The 22,150-nt window shown below is 39.3% G+C and overlaps 1 protein-coding gene across 18 annotated transcripts in view; it reads left to right on the plus strand.

Moving 5' to 3' along the window:
* The window catches only part of DMD (dystrophin), a 1,274,903-nt gene that overhangs the window by 203,776 nt on the left and 1,048,977 nt on the right, over window positions 1-22,150 (plus strand). The window lies entirely within an intron of this gene.

Raw genomic sequence — 22,150 nt, forward strand, 5'->3', positions numbered from 1 at the left:
AAGAAAAGATACTCTCATTCTTTTACTTGCAGCTAGGTCTGTAGTTAATTACAAATTGAGAAAGGCCTAAAATTCTAGCATTAAGAAAGTGTAAGGACTGTACTGAGTGCAAAACGGTGTTCTCCCTAGTGATGAAAGTTAAATCTACTGCACTAATTAGCCATGAAAAGGCTAAGAGGGGATCTAATTGCTGTCTTCAGCTGCCTAATAGGTAGTTATGGAGAAAATTAAGTCAGGCTATTCTCAGGGGCATAGATGGAAAGGAAGAAACAGGTTTCCAGAATGAAAATTTTGACAAGTTACCAGCAATCTATTTTATTTGTTAATACCACAAATGGCACTAGTGAAGCACTAGAGGAAGTTGCCCAGAATTACTGTAGAACCTTCTTTGAAGGTGTTCAAAACTCAGACACAGCTTTGAACAGCTCAGTCCAACTCAGGTAGATGACCTGCTTTGAGCTCAGTGTTGCACTATATGGTCTCCCTTGTAATCTCTACTATTCTGTAGTTCTGTTTGCATTACAAATAATGGTCTAAACATATTTAATTTAGAAGAGAATTATGGCTCAGTGGATTTTCTAAAGAAACAACTAAAAGTCTGTAGCTTATTAGTCAAATGAATGTTGGAAATTATAGATGATTTGATTATTCAGTTTTCCATGACCTGTGGGGTTTGTTCTCAACCCCTTCCTGGGGGCTATTCTGTCAACCCTGTTTTGTGTTTTTTGCAATGAGTCACTATATTAGATGGAACATTTATGCTGAGAAAATGTCTATCTCTTGTAATCATTACAACTGCTTCTTAATGGTATATAAGAAACAACAATACTTCCTGCACCAAATAATGCAATCAAAACCAAGTCTTAATAATTTTAGATCTCTGTTATCTAATGATACACAGTGCAAGGTCCTGGGTTTCTCTTGCGCAGTACTTGTGTTCAGTGCTCCTGCATAGCTGTTTGTCTCAATGTGAGGACCTTGCACAGGCCTTCTCAAAATAGTTTCCACCACACAGAAGTAAAACAGATTTGACCTGGATTAACTGGAGCATAGACTCCTAATGAGCCAGATGGATGAACATTCCTGTTTGGCAGAAATGGTAGTTACAGTGTTTGCCACAAAAATGCCAGCAGTTGCGCCTTGATTTTCTCCTCAATGAGAGAAATAAATTTAATCTTGGCCTCCAGTGGTTAAGTAATGACTGCTGTGAGGCATTTCCTTTGTAAAAAAAAGCTTATCTTCTGTCATTAGAAATTTCTCAGGGGGCATTCAAAGCTGGAATGGTGAATGAGGTTTCTTCTTGTGACTCTAGGGGTGGTTATTTGTTGGGTAGCCTGGAGCTGGATAAATCATCCAAAGAAGATTATTGTAACACTTGGGTTTATATAGGAAGTATGGATGGGTTTATTTCATTCACATTCATTTTGCAGAGAGTGGGGAAAGGGCAGAGAAACTGCTCTTGAGTATGCAGCAAGCAATAATATGCAGAATGCAAGATTGAATGCTCCCCCAGTTCAGTGATCAAAAGTAGAGAAGAACTTTCTTTGTGGCTCTATCTGTTCTCCAGCCTCCTCGGCTCCTTCGGAAAGAGCGCGGCAGTCCCTGCCTGCCCAGCACAGAGACACAGAATCCCGATCCTGTGCCTTAGGCGAAATGTGACTTGTGTGCGGCTTAAATAGATGGCATTCTCAGTGCAGCTCTTTATCGCCACCTCTCCTGCCATCTCATTCAACTTCAGACCTTTCCCACAGACTGACAGGCTTTTGCAAAACACGAAAGGGACAGAACAGCTACCACGTACTTGTCAGCTGCCCTAACTCAACCCTTCTGCGTGTTTGCACATGTGCCAGCTCCTGTCTTGCAAAAGCAGTGGGGAGGATCTAATGAAAGGCTTGTGTTCATTTTGAATAGCTACAGATACAAAAGCAAGGAAATAAACTTGATAGACTATGCCTGTTGGTGGGTGGGTTAGGATTATATGCAAAAGACGTTGGGTTCTCCTACTTAAATGCTGAAAGGAAACAAGCCCTATCACTGCTAACCAACGTAGAAATTCCTGCAAACTCACGGGCAAACTGTGAACGATGCATAAAGATCATGTAACTTAATAGCTGCTCTTCCAAATTCTCTTCCGACCTTTCAGCTATAAAAGGCAATTCCTTAGAGTTTCCAAAGGCACAGTTCATTGCTTTTTGGTTTAGCGTTAGAGAGCAAGAATAATAAGTAATAGACTTTATTACAGTTAGTTTTTTCTCTTTGCAAAACCATTATACATCTCTTTGACCTTTACAATAAAATGTTGAGATACAGTTCAGCAAAGGTTTCCAGCATTAATTTCTGTTATTCAGAATTACAAGTAAGTGGGTCTTTTTTCTAAGTTTTTCTTCTATTTGTGACTGAACACATCAGAATTATATCTATATATATTTATACACACCATGGAATTATTTGTAAATCCCAATAAGTCAGCCATGTAAAACTGGTAAGGTATTTCCACGTTCTTATTGCTCTGGGCAACCTATTATCCTTTCCCTCCTCTTATGAACTTAAAACCAGAAAGTTTTTATTTAGTCTTTTTTTTTCCCCCCCCCCAATATTTGAGCCTGTTTTTTCAAAAAGGAACCTACAACTATGCAGCATGTGTATGTGAAACTCAAAGCATTACCAAATTAATGATGGAAGCAGGAAGAGTCATATAATTCTTTTCATTGTTAGGAGAATGAAACTATGTATGCTTCAGGACTGTGACTTTCATAAATGCATTGCTTAGCTGTCTTCCCTTGTTTAGCTGTAGAAAATAGTATCATTTTCCAAGACCATGAAATAGCTCATCCCAGAGCTGTAGGAACTTCTAAACACAAATGCTGCACAATGCTATACTCTCACACATAAGTTTTATTTCTGCTTATGAGTCAAGTTACTTGTGAGGATATGTAGACTGAATTTAAAAGTGGAAGCAGGGTATCCATTGCTGACATTATCTGTTACATTTGCAGGTTTGTTTTGTTGAGTTTTGTTTTGTTTGTTTGTTTTTCCTGGAGGTAAGAAGAGGGTGAATTTTGTAAGGAAATGGGATGATACCTGGAATTTACTCTTCATGGGTAGTGGTTGCTGTTGTTGTTTATTGTTAATACTATTTTATTCTACTGAGGTCTTGAATATTTTTGGACAAGAACAGTTAGACCTGCAGTCACACCAGTGTTGATTGATCACTTAACCCTTGCTCTGACACAAGGTCTTTTGCACTCTGTAAAATACCCTCTGCTGATGTCTATAATTCATTTTACTTTAGTGGAGGATCTGGCCCAGGCTTTGATCTCTTTTTAGAACTTGTCCAAGTTTTCCCTTTATGGCCAACAATGTAGTATGACATTTCTGCTAGCTGAATACATGCACTATATATATAAAAAGTAACCAATGACCTTTAAATAGTTACCAGTGGGCAATTTTTAACTCCTTGCAATAGTTTGAAACTATTTGGATGCCCTGTCCGTGCTGCAATACGCAGCACATTAACATTCCAAAGCCCACAAGGACATTTACTATGAATTGCGACAGTGTTTCCCTCCGTGGCAGCTTTCAAGCCTTTCACATGGTAGCTGAGTCCTATCCTGAATTGACTCTACAATACAACGACAGTCAGGAGCTCTGACAAAGCACTCTTGTGGGTGATACATTGGAAAACAGATTTTAGCCAATGTCCCCAGAATCTACAGTGTTCTCATTATCTGCTGGAGAAATGTATTGCAAATGGCAATATCTGCCTTAGACTTCAGTGCACATGCCATCCAAATCCAAATAAAGGTTCTAGGCTGACATTTGAAAGAATGGAGAAAGCAGCTCTGCAGAAAAGGACTTGGGAATGCTGCTGGACGAGTTCTCCATGAGCCAGCAATGCTCTCTGGTGACTAAGGCAGCAAATGGTATTCAAGAGTGTGTTAAGGAGAGTGTGGCCACACGTTGAGGGAGGATTTACTCAGTCTCTCCGCTGCCTTGGTGAGGCTGCACCTGGAATATTGTGTTCAATTCTGTGCTCCCCAGTTCAAGAGAAGCACAGAACTACTGAAAAGGGTCCACTGGAGGGCCATGAGGATGATTAGGGGACTGGAGCAAATCTCTTATGAGGGGAGGCTGAGACAGTGACTCCACCACCTCCCTGGGCAGCCTATTCCAATGCCAATCACTCTCTCTGTCAAGAACTTCCTCCTAACATCCAGCCTAGACCTCCCCTGGCACAACTTGAGACTGTGTCCCCTTGTTCTGTTGCTGGTTGTCTGGGAGAAGAGGCCAACTCCCACCTGGCTACAACCTCCCTTCAGGTAGTTGTAGACAGCCTCCTTGTAGCTGAAAATGTAGTGATAATAGGACCATGGGTAAGAGAATATCTTCATTGGAGGCATGATGTGAACACAGCATGAGAATTTGAGAGCTATTTTGGATTTTAACATATGGTTTAAGCAGCACTTCTCCAAAAAGCCAGTTTAAGTTGAAGCTGATGATGAAATCCACTGAATCGTAACAATCTGTTATTGCTGTTTTGTGATGTGCAAAAATAGAGACAAAGGTCAGAGGTAATTTCCTGTCCCCTGTGACTGACATAAGAGTCTGATTCCTTGTAGATGAAAGATTAGTGCTGTAACCCAGTAATTTAGGTTCAAATAATCACAGTATTCCATGTGGCCTCTGTGTTGCTTTCATATTAGAGTGACTTCTTTCTTAAAAGCTTTATGTGCAACACTGGTAAAGAACAAAGTCAAGTGAGTCTTTTGTGTCTGTTTCTTGTCAAATATGGTGAGTAGAAAAGTGACCTTTTAACAGTGCAGGATTGAAGAACTGTGTTTTGTACAAACTTTTTTGTTTCATTTTCAATAAAGCAGCCTTGTCCTGTAAAAGACACAATAAAGTAGATGACTACGAAGAGCAGTTCAGCACAGGACGAAATGGCACCAAAGTACTGTTTTGATATACACCCCTAGAAATACATGGATTTGTTCTTTTGAGGTGGGTACATTGCTCCTCTTCAGGCAATGAGTTGATAGACATGTTACCATGCACTTGTGCATTTGACCTATGTGAGGGTTTATTGAGCCCAAAGAACCTCAGGTTTGTGGAAAGATTTGTAATGTATGTTTTGGTAGAAACTATGAGAACTGCTATCAGACAAAGCTGAACTGTTTGCATTTAAATCAGGGGAGTTTTTTTCCTGTTTTAGATGAGAACAATCAAGTCAGATCCCAGAGCTCTCTTGTCCTCACAACCTGGTTTTGATACTTGCTGATTGTGGCGTTAGAGAGGAACAGTGGACAAAGTCTCTAAAGTTCACTTTCTTGGTCATAAGTATCTTAAGAAATTAATCCTTTGGGTTTTGTTGCTTTATTTTTTTCTGGGAACAGACCTGTAAACTTCAATGAATTCTCTTGCTAAACTGCTTAGAGTGAAGCTCAAACTTCAAATTTAGTTAGGTTTATAGAATTCTATGCCTGGTTTAATATATGCAAAAGAGATGGAAAAAAAATCTCTAAGACTGTGTAATACTTGTTTAAGATTGACTAGAGCAATGGCACTACATCGATGACAATATGACACTAAAACCTAACATTCTGGTCTATATTATTTTATTGTCTTAGAACTGAGATCAGTATCTCAACTGTTCAATATTTTTATGTATGAATCCTTAGTTTTTCACAAAGCAGCAATCAGTTTGCTAGTAATCTTGTCACTTAAATTTCAAACCTTTTGCAGGAGCAGAACTATTTTCAGCAGCAAGGGAAAAAAAAAGACATGTCTTCTGAAAACGTGTTTTGAACCTAATATTTAAACCTCAGTAAGAAAAAAATAATTTACAATATCAGGCTGACCAGTGTGACACTACAAATTTTAAATAGTCCCAAAGACAGCAACAGCTTAAAGTCTTGATTTCCTTTGTTCTCACCTTTTTTTCATGCTCACTAATTTAGCTTTGATGAAATTGAATGTCCCTATTCAGCACTGCTGTATTACTTGAAATCTGGATGAAAAAAAAAAAAAAGACTAATGAAAAATTAGCTTGATAATACTTTTTAAGGAGGATGATTATTGCTTTCTATGCCAGAATCAGTGCAGAGTTACTCCATGGCAATAACTCATTAAAAAAGAAGTAGATTATTTTCTACCTGAAAATAGAAAAACAGCTAAGAAATGTAAAATACTTGTAAGCTTAAGTTAAAACAGTCATGGATGGATGATCAAGTTAGGATCTCTGCAACTTTCAGCATAACAGTAGCTGATTTTCTTACAAATTCAGTCTCATGAAAAATCTCTGTTGATGCTGCTCTGAGGCTTGCTAGTGTCTGACTTGTACCAAACAAATGAATTTTCTCTAAGAAACAGTCTCCAGTAAGGATAAAATCCTATTTAAAAAATATATGGCATAATATTTTCCTGGTGTGATTTCTGTGCTGTTCTGTTCTTAACAGCTGCCATGTGTAGAATCTTGTGGAAGATTCATGTACAGCCTTTCAGATGGGAGTGCAGAATAGAAGCATCAATAGAGAGAAGCGAAAAGAAACATTTGAAAGTATGAATGGAAAAAAAGCAGCAGTGGGCTTTAGTTTGACAAATATAAAGACAGTACACTTCGGAATCTAAAGGCTGGTTTTGCCAAGTCTCATAGGTGCTCAGCAGATGGAGAAAATCCATCACAACTCATAGATTATCAGAAATCTGAACATAAACTTGGTTATACCATGGAAAACCACGTGGTTTTTTTGGGGGGAGGTTGGTTTTGGTTGTTTTCAGACAAGAAGGCCAGTGGGATCCTGGGGTATATTAACAAGAATGTGTCTGGCATACCAAGGGAGGATCTCCTCCCCCTCTACTCTGCCCTGGTGAGACCTCATAGTGAATACTGTGTTCAGTTTTGGGCTCCCCAGTTAAGAGGGACAGGGATCTGCTGGAGAGTCCAGCGGAGGGCTACAAGGATGATGTAGGGTACTGGAGGGTATAGCTTATGAGGAGAGGCTGAGAGACCTGAGACTTCTTAGTCTGGAAAAGAGAAGACTTAGAGGGGATTTGATAAATGTTTATAAGTATCTGAAGGCTGGCCAGGAGTCGGGGGACAGGCTCTGCTCACTTGCTCCCTTGGATAGGACAAGGAGCAACAGGTGTAAGTTGTAGCAAAAGAGGTTCTGCCTTAACACAAGGGGGAACTTCTTTACTGTAAGGGTCACAGAGCACTGGAACAAGCTCCTCAGAGTGGTTGTGTGGTCTCATTCTATGGAGACTTTCGAGGCCTGTCTGGATGTGTTCCTGTGTGACCTGAGCTAGACAGTATTGTCCTGCTCTGGCAGGGGGGTTGGACTCAATGATCTCATTGGTCCCTTCCAATCCCTAACATCCTGTGATCCTGTGAAGTCTGAAATGTAGAATAGTGTATAGTGGAACATGGAAGGTAAAATTAATCTCCATTTTTATATGGCTATTAATCCATTTGCTCAGAAAATACAATAACATTTGAAATGTTGGGTAATATAGCTGATGTTATTCATCTCAATTAGACCACAGGTAATTTCATCAAGTGCAATTAAGAGTAATAGAAATTATTAGAATGTTAATTTTTAGCAAAGAACTAAGATTTTTTTCACTTGTGATGGTATTTATTTATGATTAAGCTTCCCATGTATTTATGTGGAGAGGGATGCTGAGGGAAGATGAGAATAAGAATGCACAGTACCAATGCCAAGCTAGAAAAGTGGAAAGACAAGATATTCTCTTGATTGAATTATTTAGTTTGGGGGAAATCCTTTAATGATTGATATGCCCTGGGTGCTCAATTTCTTGAGACTTTCATTTAAACTCAGAGGGGGGAAAAAAACATCCATGTATAGCAGGGAAGGGTTGTGTGCCCTGAGGAAGACAAGTGGATGAGCGAGTATGTCTTTTCCATCTATATGGTCTGTCATTCACTTCTGCCTGTTGCTGATAAGGAGAGCTTGACCAGTGTTGCCAGTTACAAGGCTGCAAATCTATGACTTGAAGGTAAATGAGAGCAGAACCTACCTGTTCTCTTAATCTCTTTTTCACTCAGCCCACTCAGCCTCACACTCAGCTTCTTTGACTTGTTTTTATTTATTTATTTCTACTCTTTTTAATTCCTCATCATTCCCTTTCTCTTTATTTGGCTTTGCTTTGCAAGATGACATATAGATTCTTTACCTCACTACCGTCTTCCACGTTACATGGATCTATTGCTCTTTTGCTCTACTGTCCGCTGAATCCTGAAAGTTAAACAAATACACAGGGAAGGCAGGATAATATCTTAATCTGTCAAAATCCTCTCTCCTGTCATCCTCTGTGATCATCTTTGTGTACATGTACCTTCATTGTTCATAGTAATTTTTGACAGTTGTTCCTGATTGACAGTAATAGCAAGGACAATGTGGCAAGACTTTATCATGGTAGTCAGTAAAAATCTGTCATGCTGTCTTTGTAGCTGTGACCTGTGGCAAGTGAGAGGGACTGGGGAATAAAGATTGATCTCCTTCCCTGAGCATTTTCTGTTCATTATATATTCACCATACTATTTACTTTTTTTTCCCCCCTAATATTCCTCCATGTCTGTTTCCAGTTTTGCTTTTCCTAAACCGCCTGCTCTTTGTCATTTTCATCTCTGTATAATGCTCTTGAAAATCTTTCCTGCTCTCATTTACACTTTCTTTTCTCATTCTTGGATTTCCTTAGGCTATGGTTTATGCTGCCTCCATAGCCACATAAGAGAAAAGTGTTTTGGAACAAGGTCATACGCTGTCCCTTCATGACCCCGGTGGAGGAAAGCAGTGACAACTTCCATTTTGTCATTCTTTCTTCTATTTCTGCAAGCCTATTTTTTAATCATCCCTGATAGGCATGTGGGCATACTGTGGGGACCAGAAAAGAGGAAGGTGCTCTGCCCAAGAACCAGATGGATACCTGGGAAACCCAGGTCAGTTTCCAAACTATCCAATTGCCAAAGGAGTGCTGATACCACTGCCCCTGGTGGAGTCAAGATCTCAACTCAAGCACTCTTTGAAATGAGTGAATAAATATTTTGGTATAACTCAGGAATTTAATAGTTTAACCATTTTCTTAGTGTTTAGCATTTTCTTAGGGTAAGGAACAGCTCTGATGCAAAGTCTTGCACACTAATGAGATCTGCAAGGTGACAGGAGAGAGTGTAATACTTCCTCAGTCCTTTGTAAAATGCCCAAAGGTTCTACCCAAGCAATGAATTACATTTATCACTTAAATCAAAGTCTTTACAAAAATTAAATGCAAAGGACATTTTTAGTCACTTTTTTATTATCACAAAGTTACTTTTATAGTGCTCTGTGACTGATTTTTTTATTTTCTTCAATGTCACTGAAACTTCACTTAATTCAAACCAGATAGGGTAAATCTGTGCTCCTTTTTAGGCTGGCATATACTGTACACTGAGATCTAGCTTAGATATATTTCAAGGTAGGTGTTTTTTTCTTAGTACAGTTAGATTTCACCTAACTTTGGCTAAAGTGCATTTCCACTACAGTCAGAGGAAAAAGAATGGTATGTATCCTTATCACATATCCAGTCCAACCTAGCACCCAGCCCTACCCAGTCAACTAGACCATGGCACTAAGTGCCTCATCCAAGCTTTTCTTGAACACCTCCAGGGACGGTGACTCCACCACCTCCCTGGGCAGCCCATACCAATGCCAATCACTCTCTCTGCCAACAACTTCCTCCTAACATCCAGCCTAGACCTCCCCCAGCACAACTTGAGTCTGTGTCCCCTTGTTCTATTGCTGGTTGCCTGGGAGAAGGGATGCCCCTAAATAGTAAAAATTACAAGTGGCTGATCACAGAATCATAGAATCAGCCAGGTTGTAAGAGACCTCCAAGATCATTCTGTTTTCCAAAGATTTTTTTCCCATGCTTTTATGTTTTTTGTTTTTTTTTTTTTTTTTACTTCCATAACTTATGTGAGGACAAAAGAATTATCTTCTTATAATCAATGTAGAGAGTGTAAGTATGGTTTGGGTTTTTTGTAAGAGGCAGTTAGTCTTCATTACATCTAATTGACCAATTACTGTGTCAACACACAAAGTGAAAACATGACTGTGTTGATATTTCTTTATTTGTATTTCACACACTTATTAAATGTGCTAAATGTATTGCTTATTTTCTACCAAGGCAGGTGACTAGGGAACATGAAATATTCTCTTATAGTTTAGCAAATCTTGTGTATATGTTTATTTCTAGATGTGAAATGTAGGCACTTAGATATATTTATCTCATTTATTTTTAGCAAATTTAAAGTTGACATTTCTTAGGGATGAATTTCTTAACCTCAGGCCATAGAGGTTTTGCTACTTGTTTTATGTTATCCAGGAGCAGAAGTGGGAGTGTTTAACATGAAATGTTTGGGTTTTTTCATATTCCCAAGAACAATCTATGAGAAATGTCATCTCAACACATTTTACTGAGTGAAATTCCACCCTACCTGAGAATTCCAGTGTTGCAGATGATAATTTTGTCTTAATTGCTAGTTTTAAACTAAGATACTACCTCAGGGCATTAATCTGCTCTAATTAGTGAAATTTTTCATCTCCTTTAGAAAAAAAAAAAGTAAATAAATAGAAACATGAATTAAGTGCCTAAGAAGGGCTTTGATTTGATTGAAACTGCTAATTGGAGTTCTGACATCATAGTAGTTTAGTTGTCCTTGTTTTATATGTTAGAAGAAATTCCAGAAGTAGTATCCGAGATCCATCATTTCATGTGGCCTCATGATTTCTATGGATCCAAGCATCATAGAATTGTTTCAGTTGGAAGAGGCCTTGAAGATCACTGAGTCCAATCTTGAACCTAAGGCCACCATTAAACTGTATCCAAAAGAGCCATGTTCACATGTTTCTTGAATACCTTCAAGGATTCTGAGTCCACCACCTCCCTGGGCAACCTGTTCCAATGCCTGACAAAAGATGTGAGTTTAAGTTTTGCTCAAGAAAATGACATGTTTGGTTGGTGGCAGTGGCAAGTATTTTCTTCTAAGGTTGGGTAGACTACTTTTCCTGGTGTGTATGGTGTGTTTGTCAACTTCTCTAGTGTTGGCTGAACCATGCATTTAATCCTCAGTCTAGGATGTACAAGACCTTTGTTGTGGGTTTAATATTAGGTCACAGAATCACAGAATGTCAAGGGCTGGAAGGGACTTTGAAAGATCATCCAGTCCAACCCACCCTGCCAGAGCAGGATCACCTATACTAGATCACAGAGGAATGCATCCAGGTAGGTTTTGAATATCTTCAGAGAGGGAGACTCTACAGCCTGTTCTGTCACCCTCACAAGGAAAGAATTCTTCTTTATGTTTACATGAAATTTCCTATGCCTCCGCTTCCACCCATTATCCCTTGTCCTGGCATTTGGCATCACTGAGCAGAGCCTGGCTCCTTCCTCCTGGCACTCACCCTTTACATACTTATAAACATGAATGAGGTCACCTCTCAGTCTCCTCTTATCCAAGCTAAAGAGCCCCATCTATCTCAGTCTTTCCTTGTAAGAGGGATATTCCATTCCCTTAATCATTTTTGTGATTCTGTATTAGACTCTTTGAAGCAGTTCTGTGTCCTTGTTGAACTGTCTTTAAGGACCACATTGTTCCTTAAGGTCCTCCAGAAAGGGCTAGATAGGTCCAACATCCACAACCTCCCTAGGCATCCTGTTCCAGTGTTTCACTACCCTCACTGTAAAGACCTTCCTAACATCCAGTTTAAGTCTCCTCTCTGCCAGTTTAAACCCATTAGTCCTCATCCTCTCATTACAAGACCTTGTAAATCGTCCCTCTCCCTCCTTGTGGGCCCCCTTCAGATACTGGAAGGCCACTACAAGGTGTCCTTGAAGCCTTCTCTTCCCCAGGCTGAAGAATCTCAACTCTCATAGTCTGTTCTCATAGCAGAGGTGCTCCAGTACTCTGATCATCTTCATGGCCCTCCTCTGGACTCAATCCAACAAATTGATGTCCTATGTAAACTTCCAACTCTTTTCAATCCAGTATGGAGCAGTTTTAACTCTTTTGGGAAGGGTTAATGAGCATCTCAATCCCTATAAAACCAAAACAACCTTGAAGTAATTAAAAAAAAAGGGCAAACAAACCAACCACTTGATGTTAGCATAAAGATAATTTTTCATCTTTTTTTTTATCTTTATAAATGCTGTTCCTATATTTCCTTAGCTGAAGTTGAAATTACAGCTTTTTATTATGAGCATGGCTTGAGAAACCAATGAGATTTTGCATATGACAAGACCAAGAAGTGTGTTAAACTATATTTGTTCTACATAAGCTTTTTAGTTAAAAAAATGACTGATGTAAAATGCTTTAGAAATATGCAAGCCATCTATATACTTTGCCCTGTTCTATCTAGGCTACAATTGGATACAAGTGAAGAATCAGATTTTACATTCGCCCTCTTAACTCCAGAAGACACAAAGAAAAGGAGTTAGTTCTCAGAGTCCTGCAGCATCAACTCTGGCATCTGAGAATGTGGAAAGCAACCATGGCTATCACAGTTTTGTTCTTCACATGTCAGTGTATGAATACCAATTTGCTTTTGCAGGAGAGAGGGTTCTTTTATGGATTCCCTGAATGAAACTAACTAAGAACCAAGTAGTTGGTTTGAAAAAGCACCTGAATTTTGGTTTGGTTACATGTGCAAGGAGAGAAGTTAGAAATACAGAAAAGGAGAAAAAAAGCAAGAGATGGCAAAAGCAGAGACTTACCATTGCGGATCCAGATGATGTCTTGCTGTTCTTGAAGGCCTTGATTGGTGGGGAAATATCTAACTTCCTTGTTACCTTCAAGGTTTTGTATCTTTTCTAGTCTCATGCATGGGCATGGTTCCTCATTCAGTTGCCATGATTATGGCACGTTCAACTAGGGTCAGCACCTGTCCCTTGGATAGTTGTGTGTGTCAGCCCCAGTCCCAATGTAACTTGTGCAGTCTTCTGGCTCCAAACTGCTGTGTCAGTGATCTGCGAGGGTCTTCTCTGTCAGAAACCCTGCAAAACTGTCACAGTGAGCCACAGCTTGCATCACAACAATCTTGAACTTTGACCTTGTCTGGTTATCAGCTGATGTAATCACAAGAGCTTGTGGTCCTGTAGATAATCACCTATCTTCCTGGGACAATGGTGTGAAAACAACTCAGGACAAACAGTGCTAAGTCAAACACTGAGAGAAAAAACTTAACTCTTTACAGCAGGTAGAAGCATTCAGATCCTATTCTCCAGGAACATCTTCTGTACTTTCCAGGTTTCTGAAGAGATCATCCCAGAAATGCACTTTATGCTTTTACAGCAAATAATAAACATCAGGTTTGGTAATGCCTTGAACATAATTGGAGCACTGTGCAGAACTTCCACTTTCTTTTCTAAGTATTCAGCTTTATTTCCACTCAGCACAGTAACTGGAACAGGCAACTTGGGTTAAACATGAGCTTGGAAACTTTGTGAAAGAGTTTGGTTTTGCTATCCTTGGGTTTAAGTCTCACTTTCTTACAAACCTTACTCATGCTAGGCAGCTATAGTGCTCACGTAGCCTCCTCTAATAGCAGTGCATGTGTTGCAGAGGTGTTTCCTTACAACATAATGTACCCAGCATAGCATGTCCCCGTTGCACTTCCACATGAACCTATCATTTTTCTAAAATTATGGTTTATAGATAGCAAAAATTGCCCTTTCCCAGTAAAACAGATTTGTTTATCTAAACCAGTGCTTTTTACTAGCAGCAACCAGAATAAAAGTTGCTGACAGCGAACAGTACAGAAAATCAGTAGAATGAGGAGGAAGCCAGAACTTTCCATATCCTCAGAGGTGGCATACTGTGGAAAGCTTGATACAAGTTGGCACAGCAGTGTAGGGGACTTCAGTAGTGCGCATGGTCTGCGTGTGCACTGTTGTTAGCCTGGTATTTCGTATAGAGACTCAATTTCGCTAGAGATCCCTTCAGATGTTGCTGGGGAATATGTGGTAATTACAGCTCCTCAAAGCTGAGCCTGCAGCTGTATTTTCAAATGTGACTCAAGTTGCATGTGGCTAGTATATCCTGGCTCAGAGAAAAGATGGCAGTATTGAACTTGTCAAATACCAACACGGAAATAGCCAAAAAACCTTTGCTCCAAGTCACTGACAAATGTCAGGAATTCAGCGGCAAGGTAGTTGCAAAGTTAAATGGGATCAGATTTCTATTAGCTTTGAAGGAAAATAAATCTACCAAAGGAAAAACCTATAGTCCCATTTCTGTTTAAATTCTGTTCCTCAAGCCATGGTAAATGCTACCAAACCAAATCTAAGTCCTTAGAACTTTTACCTGCATGCTACACTGCACTTGCAGTTTGGAAAGGATTAACCTCCAGAAAATAAAACAGGAAATGTGAAAAACAATCAGACCTGGAGAAATTCTTTTTAAAACTTATTTATTTACAAAGTTGTGGCCATGAAAGAAAATGTAAGTTCAAGTACCTTAGTTTATTAATCCAGGCCTGGAACACAAGCTCTATAAGGAGAGGCTGAGGGAACTGGGGTTGTTTAGCCTGGAAGAGGCTCATGTTGCTGTGTGCAACTGCCTGAAGGGAGGCTGTAGCCAGGTGGGGGTTGGGCTCTTCTCCCAGGCAACCATCAACAGAACAAGGGGACACAGTCTCAAGTTGTGCCAGGGGAGCTATACGCTTGATGTTAGGAGGAAGTTCTTCCTAGAGAGAGTGATTGGCATTGGAATGGGCTGCCCAGGGAGGTGGTGGAGTCACCCTTCCTGGAAGTGTTCAAAAAAAGACTGCCTGAGGCACTTAGTACCATAGTCTAGTTGATTGGCTAGGGCTGGGTGATAGGTTGGACTTGGATGATCTTGGAGGTCTCTTCAACCTGGTTGAATATCAATGAAAACTTTTAACTATGTTGTTAAAAGGAATCATTTGCCTATTATTTCCCAAATGAGAAAACAGAGGAAATATACTTACTGGAACAGTATTTTTTTGCCTTTAAAAAAGGCATTCCTAAAGTGATCACTATTTATAATCAATTCAGTAGTTTTAGTTGCACATTTTATTTTAATAAAACAGTGTGGGAATAAAGAACTTCTTTTAAATAAAGCATTTTAGAAATGCTAAATAATTTAAATATTACTCTAGAATAAAGCCCCATCTCTGTACCACTTGTAACTGCTGCCTTATGGAGACATTTTCAATTGCTAAACGCTGTGAGTTATATAGGTTTTAGCAATGAAAAGTGTGGCATGTTTGTTGACAATAAACTCTGTAGTATCAAGTAGTGATAGTAATTTGCTATTGCATCTCATTTTGGGTTGTTTTGGCTTTTAATATGCAGTTTGGGTAGCAGGAGGTCATAAGAAGGACAAAGAAACCTTTAAGCGTTGTGTTGATCTGACCCAGCATTGCCTTCTGCTCCCTGCAGTAATAATGGCAAACAGATATTCTTTTTATTCTAAATAAAGCAAACGATGCCAGTTAATAAATTTTTCATGCACAGACAGCTGGGTCAAATGGGTACTCCCTCTTGAGAGAGAATTAGAGGAAAAGAGCTGAAATTTCATACAGCTTATTTTCTTTAAAAGAAAAGTGAAGAGAAAATCCATCCCTGTTTTTTATTAGGACTATTTGGGTGCTGAATGGGTAGGATTTTTTGCTTTTGAAGTTTTATACCATCATTTAACTTCTGATAATTACATTGTAAGATGCTACTTCCTATACACTGGTCTGAAAATTGGAATACAAATTTAAATGGGAAGTAGTGATCTCTTCTGATGACAGCTTTTATAATGGTCATCTGATGGCTATGTTTCATGTGAGAAGTAAACTAAAATGCTGTAATAGAAGTTAATCTCAGGCTAGATCTTGTCCTTGCATGCTGTACAAGATTTTTGAATATGAAACTCTGTAGAGGAAAATGTCTGGGCAGGATTCAGCGCAGCATCTCCTGTGGTCTTGGTTATGATTTTGTATGCAGGTGCTGTGGTTGAGGTTGATGAACAATAACTGCATATGCAAGTATTCAGGGAAGCACAAAATTTCAAGGCAATTGACACTCTCATGTGCTCTGTTCAGTAGCTCAGCTCTCAAATTACAGCTAATGAGCAACAATGGGTGCATTTGCGGGTATGAATAATGGGATCAGAAAGGAATTCACATCACCCAGCTTCAGACATTATTTAAATGCCTAGATTGGGATACTGTGCTCTCTATGCAGTTAATGGAAGGGGAGACTTCCAGTCTCAAGCCTGCAACTAAAAGATGCAACAGGTTTGTGAAATGGCATGATGCTGCAGGCTGAAGTCTTCTGACTCCTTGGCCATACAGAGCAGAGATCCAGCTGCCTTGTGTTCATACTGGTCCACACGGCGCCTCTGGGCAGCTTGTTCTAGTTGGAAGTGTCCCTTCTCACTGCACAGGAGTTGGATCAGGTGGCTGGATGAGGCATTTAGTGCCCTGGTCTAGATGACTGGATAGGGCTGGGTGATAGGTTGGACTGGATGATCTTGGAGGTCTCTTCCAACTTGGTTGATTCTATGACCTCTAAAAGTCCTTTCCAACCTGAAGCAATTAGTGAATCTATCAGGATTCCTTCTTTCTGGAAAGAGAGATGTATTGCAGGGAAGAGGAAGGTGATACACTCTTGGGTCTTACCTTCAGATAGATTCGAGATCTATCTAGGATGCTCAAAGGTACTCCAGGGTTGGGAAATATTTCTTCATCTCCACAGGTGAGAGGTAGCTTGAATTCTCCCCTTTACATCCTATTTAATGTGAAGATGATTTGGTCTTCTAATTTATGTACCCAGGCTGGTTATTTTATGGTATTTTATGTCTGCTTATGACAGTGGAGTGGGCAACTAGAAGATTATATTTAGAGATATTTAAAATAAACTATATATGCAGCTGCATGATTGATTATGGTTTAGTTATGAACACCAGCTGTAGTATGTTTTCAGTAAATTGTCCTGCAATCAAATTCTGTCCCCTTTTTTTTTCCCTCCAGCAGAAGTTTTATATAAAATCATATGAAAAACATAAGGTAAGGAATGACACGTAGAAGAGTTAGTTGTTAGGAAGAGAATATTGTGTCATATCATTATATTTTAGTGTTTTTGTTGTTCAGTTTCCTCCCCTGCTTTTTTATCACTGTAAAGACCATTGTAAAACATAAGAAACATGGACTCATGAAATAATTTAGCTTGGAAGAGGACTTTTAAGGTCATCTGGTCTAAACTCTCTTCCCAGAATGGCTGCTGAGATGAGGTTCCAAGGCCTTGCCCACTCAGCTTCAGGGGCAGAGATCAGTGTGCTAATGTTTGACCACTTGCACACTCAACACTGGTTTGTTTGCTTTTTCCAGAACACCTGACTGAAATCTTCTGGGTTTCAGCTTGTATCTGTGGATGCTCAATTACAGAGTTTTTGATAGGCATCTCCCCTTCTTTCTCCTTTCTTCAACCAAGCAAAACCTGTTATTTTATGTTATGTAGGGTAATATTTCAAACAGAACAGTTGCTGAGATGGAAGGAGAAAGGATCAGTCAGGAAAATCAAATTCATAATGCTTTTTCAACAACAGATTTCAGCCAGGAAAATCAAATTCATAATGCAGCACCAGATCTCATAACAGACTTCAGGCCCACAGTCTTCACACTGTTGTCTTTCAAGAAACTTTAAATGTAAATTTTGAATAATGACTTTATTTTAAGTCACAGATGCACAAGTTTAACAACCACAGCCCAACAATATATCTGCAGATTTAAGGAGGACCTAAGACAATATGAGCCTGGTCATCCATTTGCATTTTACCATTACTAGGAAAAGCTCTGCTTTGCTGCACAGGCAGCCTGTGGCCAGAGCTGGCTGAGGGGAGTGGGTCTCTGGAGGCACTAATTCCCCAGTGGAGGTTGTGTTACCCACACTGGTACCTGCAGTCACAGAGCAAAATAGAAATGTGGTTTCAGCGTATGCCAAAGTGCCTGTGCAGTCTTCTGCTTGCTACTGTTTGCTGACAGCCTGAGTGCAGATGCAGGAAGAGTTACTGTTTTAATTGCATTAGGAATCTGTCTCTTGGCTTGGTGCAGAGATGCTGGGATTCATCTGGGATTTATTTTGCAGTCTTAAGAAGGAAGGAAACCAGTGTAGGAGTAAAAGGAAATAGGACTTTGATTACTAAATGGTGCTGACTGATCAGACCTACTTGGTAAAAGGAGAGATTAAAAAAACCCTCTGCTTCTTAATAAATCTGAGCATTCATCAACAGCTATAAAAACATCTTTAGCTGTAACTCTGAAAATAATTTATTGGTTTCAGAGGAGATTTTACAAACATTTGCAGTTCCAAAATCAATTTGGTAAAACAATGTCACAAAGTCAGTTGACTTAATATTATTAGTAATGAATTAAAACATTTTTATGTGTAAGTTTGCATATATATGTGCCTGTGCATATTAGCTATGGGTAGATGTTTGTGTGCATGAAAACTCTGTATCTGTAGTATCTCTAATCGCACTGACCATAGGAATTTCTGAATGAACCACTTAAATTAGTACTGAATTTTCTAGTCTTTCTTATGTGCCTTCTTACAACAAAAATAAAGGTTGGACTCCAAGTTGCCAGAAGCATCAGGTTTTGAGGGGAATATATAGCATATTCATTTATTTCACTGGTTAACTGTGGATTATCTCCTGTGCAGCAGATGGAATTAGGCAGGACTGTTTTAGACAAGAAACAAGTTTTGTTCCTATACAAAAAGAGGGAAAAAAAAATCAGAAAAAGTTCTTTGGAAACTCATAGAAATAATTATATATTCTCTCCTACCTTCAGACCCGTTTTGCAGACAGAATCTGCTGAATTGGTGGCTTTGTTCGTTGTAAGAGTTTGACATTTGTTGTACTTATGCTAGAATATTTCCAAGCAGAAAAATGTCTCGAGGAGATCAAAACATGCCCTTGTAACTCTGAAGCTTAGGTTTTTTTACTAGGTTGTATATTCAGGAGCTGGCAAAGGCAGGATGTGTTTTAGAGAGGCTGGTAGGAGGGGAATTACTCAGGGAGAAGTGGACACCCTGACAGATGCTGAACAGTGGGCAGGTTTAATATTTCACATGTTCGACCTATCTGTCTTACTATTCCCTCTGGACTGAAAAGGCAGAGTAGAACCTGCAAGCCACACCATAAAGGTTCCCTAGTTTGAGCTTTACATCCACCTGACAGTTGCATCGCTCTGTGACATATTTGTGCATGTCAGTATTTCTCATGAAAAAGATAATCCATTTTATGTAAGCTTTGATTGTATTAGCTTGCAACAGGAACCTGAACATACACTTACACCCTCACCATGAGAAAAAAACAATCAAGCACTATAGGACAGTTCATTTCCTGATGAAAGAGTTATTACCACACTTGTGAAAAGTGTGCCACTTAAAGTGCACACCAGGAGAGAGGAAAGGGGAGTAAAGGTAAGGAGATGTTGGGAAGTGAAAAAGCCAAAGTGGGTATGGTTCAGATCGTTTTTTTATCTCTAACCAGGCAATCACCTTAAAGTCTAATTCTAATATATGCTAGACCCAGGAAGCATTTATTTTCCATGGATGTTTAAGCTATTTTTAGAGTCAGTCTCTAGGCTTTCATCCTTTTGATGTTAAAACAAGTACACATCTTCTGGAAGCCAGCTGACAGTGTGTCTTGGTGGGATGGAGATGAGCGTATGCTTTTCTCCAGCAGATTTACAGTGTGCTCTTGTCACCGCACTTGACAGGAGCACACCTGGATACCTTGTTGTTCTGCGATCATCTGTCTTGTGTGTACCTCAGAAGTCCATGAATTATTCACATCCCCTTAGAATATTCCTCTGGATTTCCTGTGCGAGGCTCTCAATATTGTGGGCTTTAAAGTTTGAAATGTGATTTTAGGGATTTTGTCATGTTGCTTTTACAAGTATTTTCCTGTGATGCAGTTTAACCCTTCACACGAAGGAACTGATTTGAGTTTTTTTTTCCCCAGAAATCAGTTCTCTCTTGCTGTCATTTTTCTTGCATTTATTTCAAAGGTGTTGATTGATAACAGTGGGATCATTTGGAATTTAGTCTGCCTAAAACCACCTGCTTAATCAGTTGTGTAACATCTGTGCTTTCTAAGTGTACTGGGCTTTTATGATGATTAAGAGTTACTGCTTTGGCATTTATCCACTACTCTTATTAACTTGCCAGGAAGTCCATTTTTAGTTTCTCTGCATTATTAAGCATCTCTGAGGGATAGTCCTTAATCCTCATGTCCCTTTATTTCAAAGCTGTATGTATGACTGTAAGTCAAGAACAAGTATAATTCAGCTGACCTGGTGTTCAGCAACTCAACTCAGTCCTGAAATCCCACTCTTCATGCTTTATGTGATGCTAAACTGTCACTTTAATCCCTGTTGTAACGAATTCCACAACTACAGACTGAATTGCATTTTATTGCAGAAATGTTTTCAAATATTCTGCCAGAAGAGTTTTCTGCTGGAAAATTTTGGGTTTTTTGAAGCAGGCAATTTTCACAGGATCTTTTCAGCCCTTAATGAAGGACTTGCAACAATTTATGTTAGGAGGGAGTTTCCCTGGTGTTCTTTGCTGGATAGTTTATTAGACTATAGACCTTCTGTCCATCCCCACAATGCAAAAAAGGCTGAGTTTCATCTGACCACACAAACTTAGGGATATTAAAAAAAAAATAAAATCCAAACCAAATGAACAGTGTACTGAGAAAAAAAGCCTATGGAAGAAAAATGCAGTCATTGGCCTTCTGTGCTGAAGGGGTACATATGGACACATACAGACAATGTTCTCACCCTGCTGACTGAATTGCAGGGACATGACTGGAATGTGCACTCAATGAAGTGTGAGTAATGGAGGTAATTTTAAAAATCCAGCAGTGGAAATTCTGTCTAGTTTAGGCTGACTTTCATACTATTTATTTCTGCCTTTCACATTTCAGTCAATTTTCAGGTGCTGCTGCCTTCAGGACACAGCGACTTAATATTACAAATTAGCTGTTTAACAAGAGAACCTAATTTACAGTGTAGAGAAGCATTTAATGGAGAATTCCCAAATTAAATTTTATTATCATTCTGCACAGACTCCTGGTTAAGTGTTTCTACCTTTGGGAATGGAATGCAGCAATGCATGTGCGCACAAGAGTTTGACGGCAGAAGTCTTCCCTGCCTTTGTGTGTACTGCTTTGCAACAGGTTGAGAACAGAGAGAGATAAGTTTTCTATTTCATTCCACCTCCCTCCCTGATACATGACTAAGATGTGGGATTTGTTGCCATGGAATGTTTGGGATGCTGAAACGTAGATGGAATTAAAAAGCAACTGGGAGAAGTTATGTCAGAAACACAAGGGTGGTTGGTACACAGTGCCTGGGGGGCAGGAAGTCCTTTTATTGTAGACCACTGGAAGCATTTGGATGGCATGGGGAGGTTATCTAAGAGCATACTCTGCTCTTAAATCCTTTTGATAATCTCTTCTTCTGTCTGGTAAATGAGGATGAGCTGTGATGATCCTTAGGTTACTGTAGATATCAATGATGCCTACAGCCATACCACCTCATGCCCCCATATAGTAGTTAGAAAGTAGCCCTTCAAAAAGACTTCAAAGAAGTTATTCATTTGATGTTAGATGCCAATTGTAGGCTGGGATTATAAAAGCTTATTTATGAAGGCAGCCTAGATGACTATTTCAGATGCAGAGTTACAAAGTGTACTTGGTCCTGCAATAGCTGTGCTTGTCCTTCTCCATTGCCTGAAAAATGGAGCTTTGAGTGAGTAATCAGAAGCTAGTCTGCATTTGGTCACATCAGTCTCAACGTTTGTGCATCTCTGAATTTGAAAGAAGGCTTCCAATGTTGTTTTGGTTTTTTTCTGGAAAAAGCAATGTGCAAGAGACTCTCTAGGTCCTCAGTGGGTGAAACCATGCATGACTGTGATAATTTAGTGCTTGTTTTGAAGTATGTCAAAATTCTAAATGCAACATCAGAAGACTCAAGGGTATACACATTACTTGTGACGTTCCCTGGATGATCATGTTGCATTCATGATGTTATATATTGCAGTGAGATCCATAAAATATGCATAATCC

The sequence above is a fragment of the Pogoniulus pusillus genome, chromosome 12 (genome assembly GCF_015220805.1).
Source record: "Pogoniulus pusillus isolate bPogPus1 chromosome 12, bPogPus1.pri, whole genome shotgun sequence".
NCBI lineage: Eukaryota > Metazoa > Chordata > Aves > Piciformes > Lybiidae > Pogoniulus > Pogoniulus pusillus.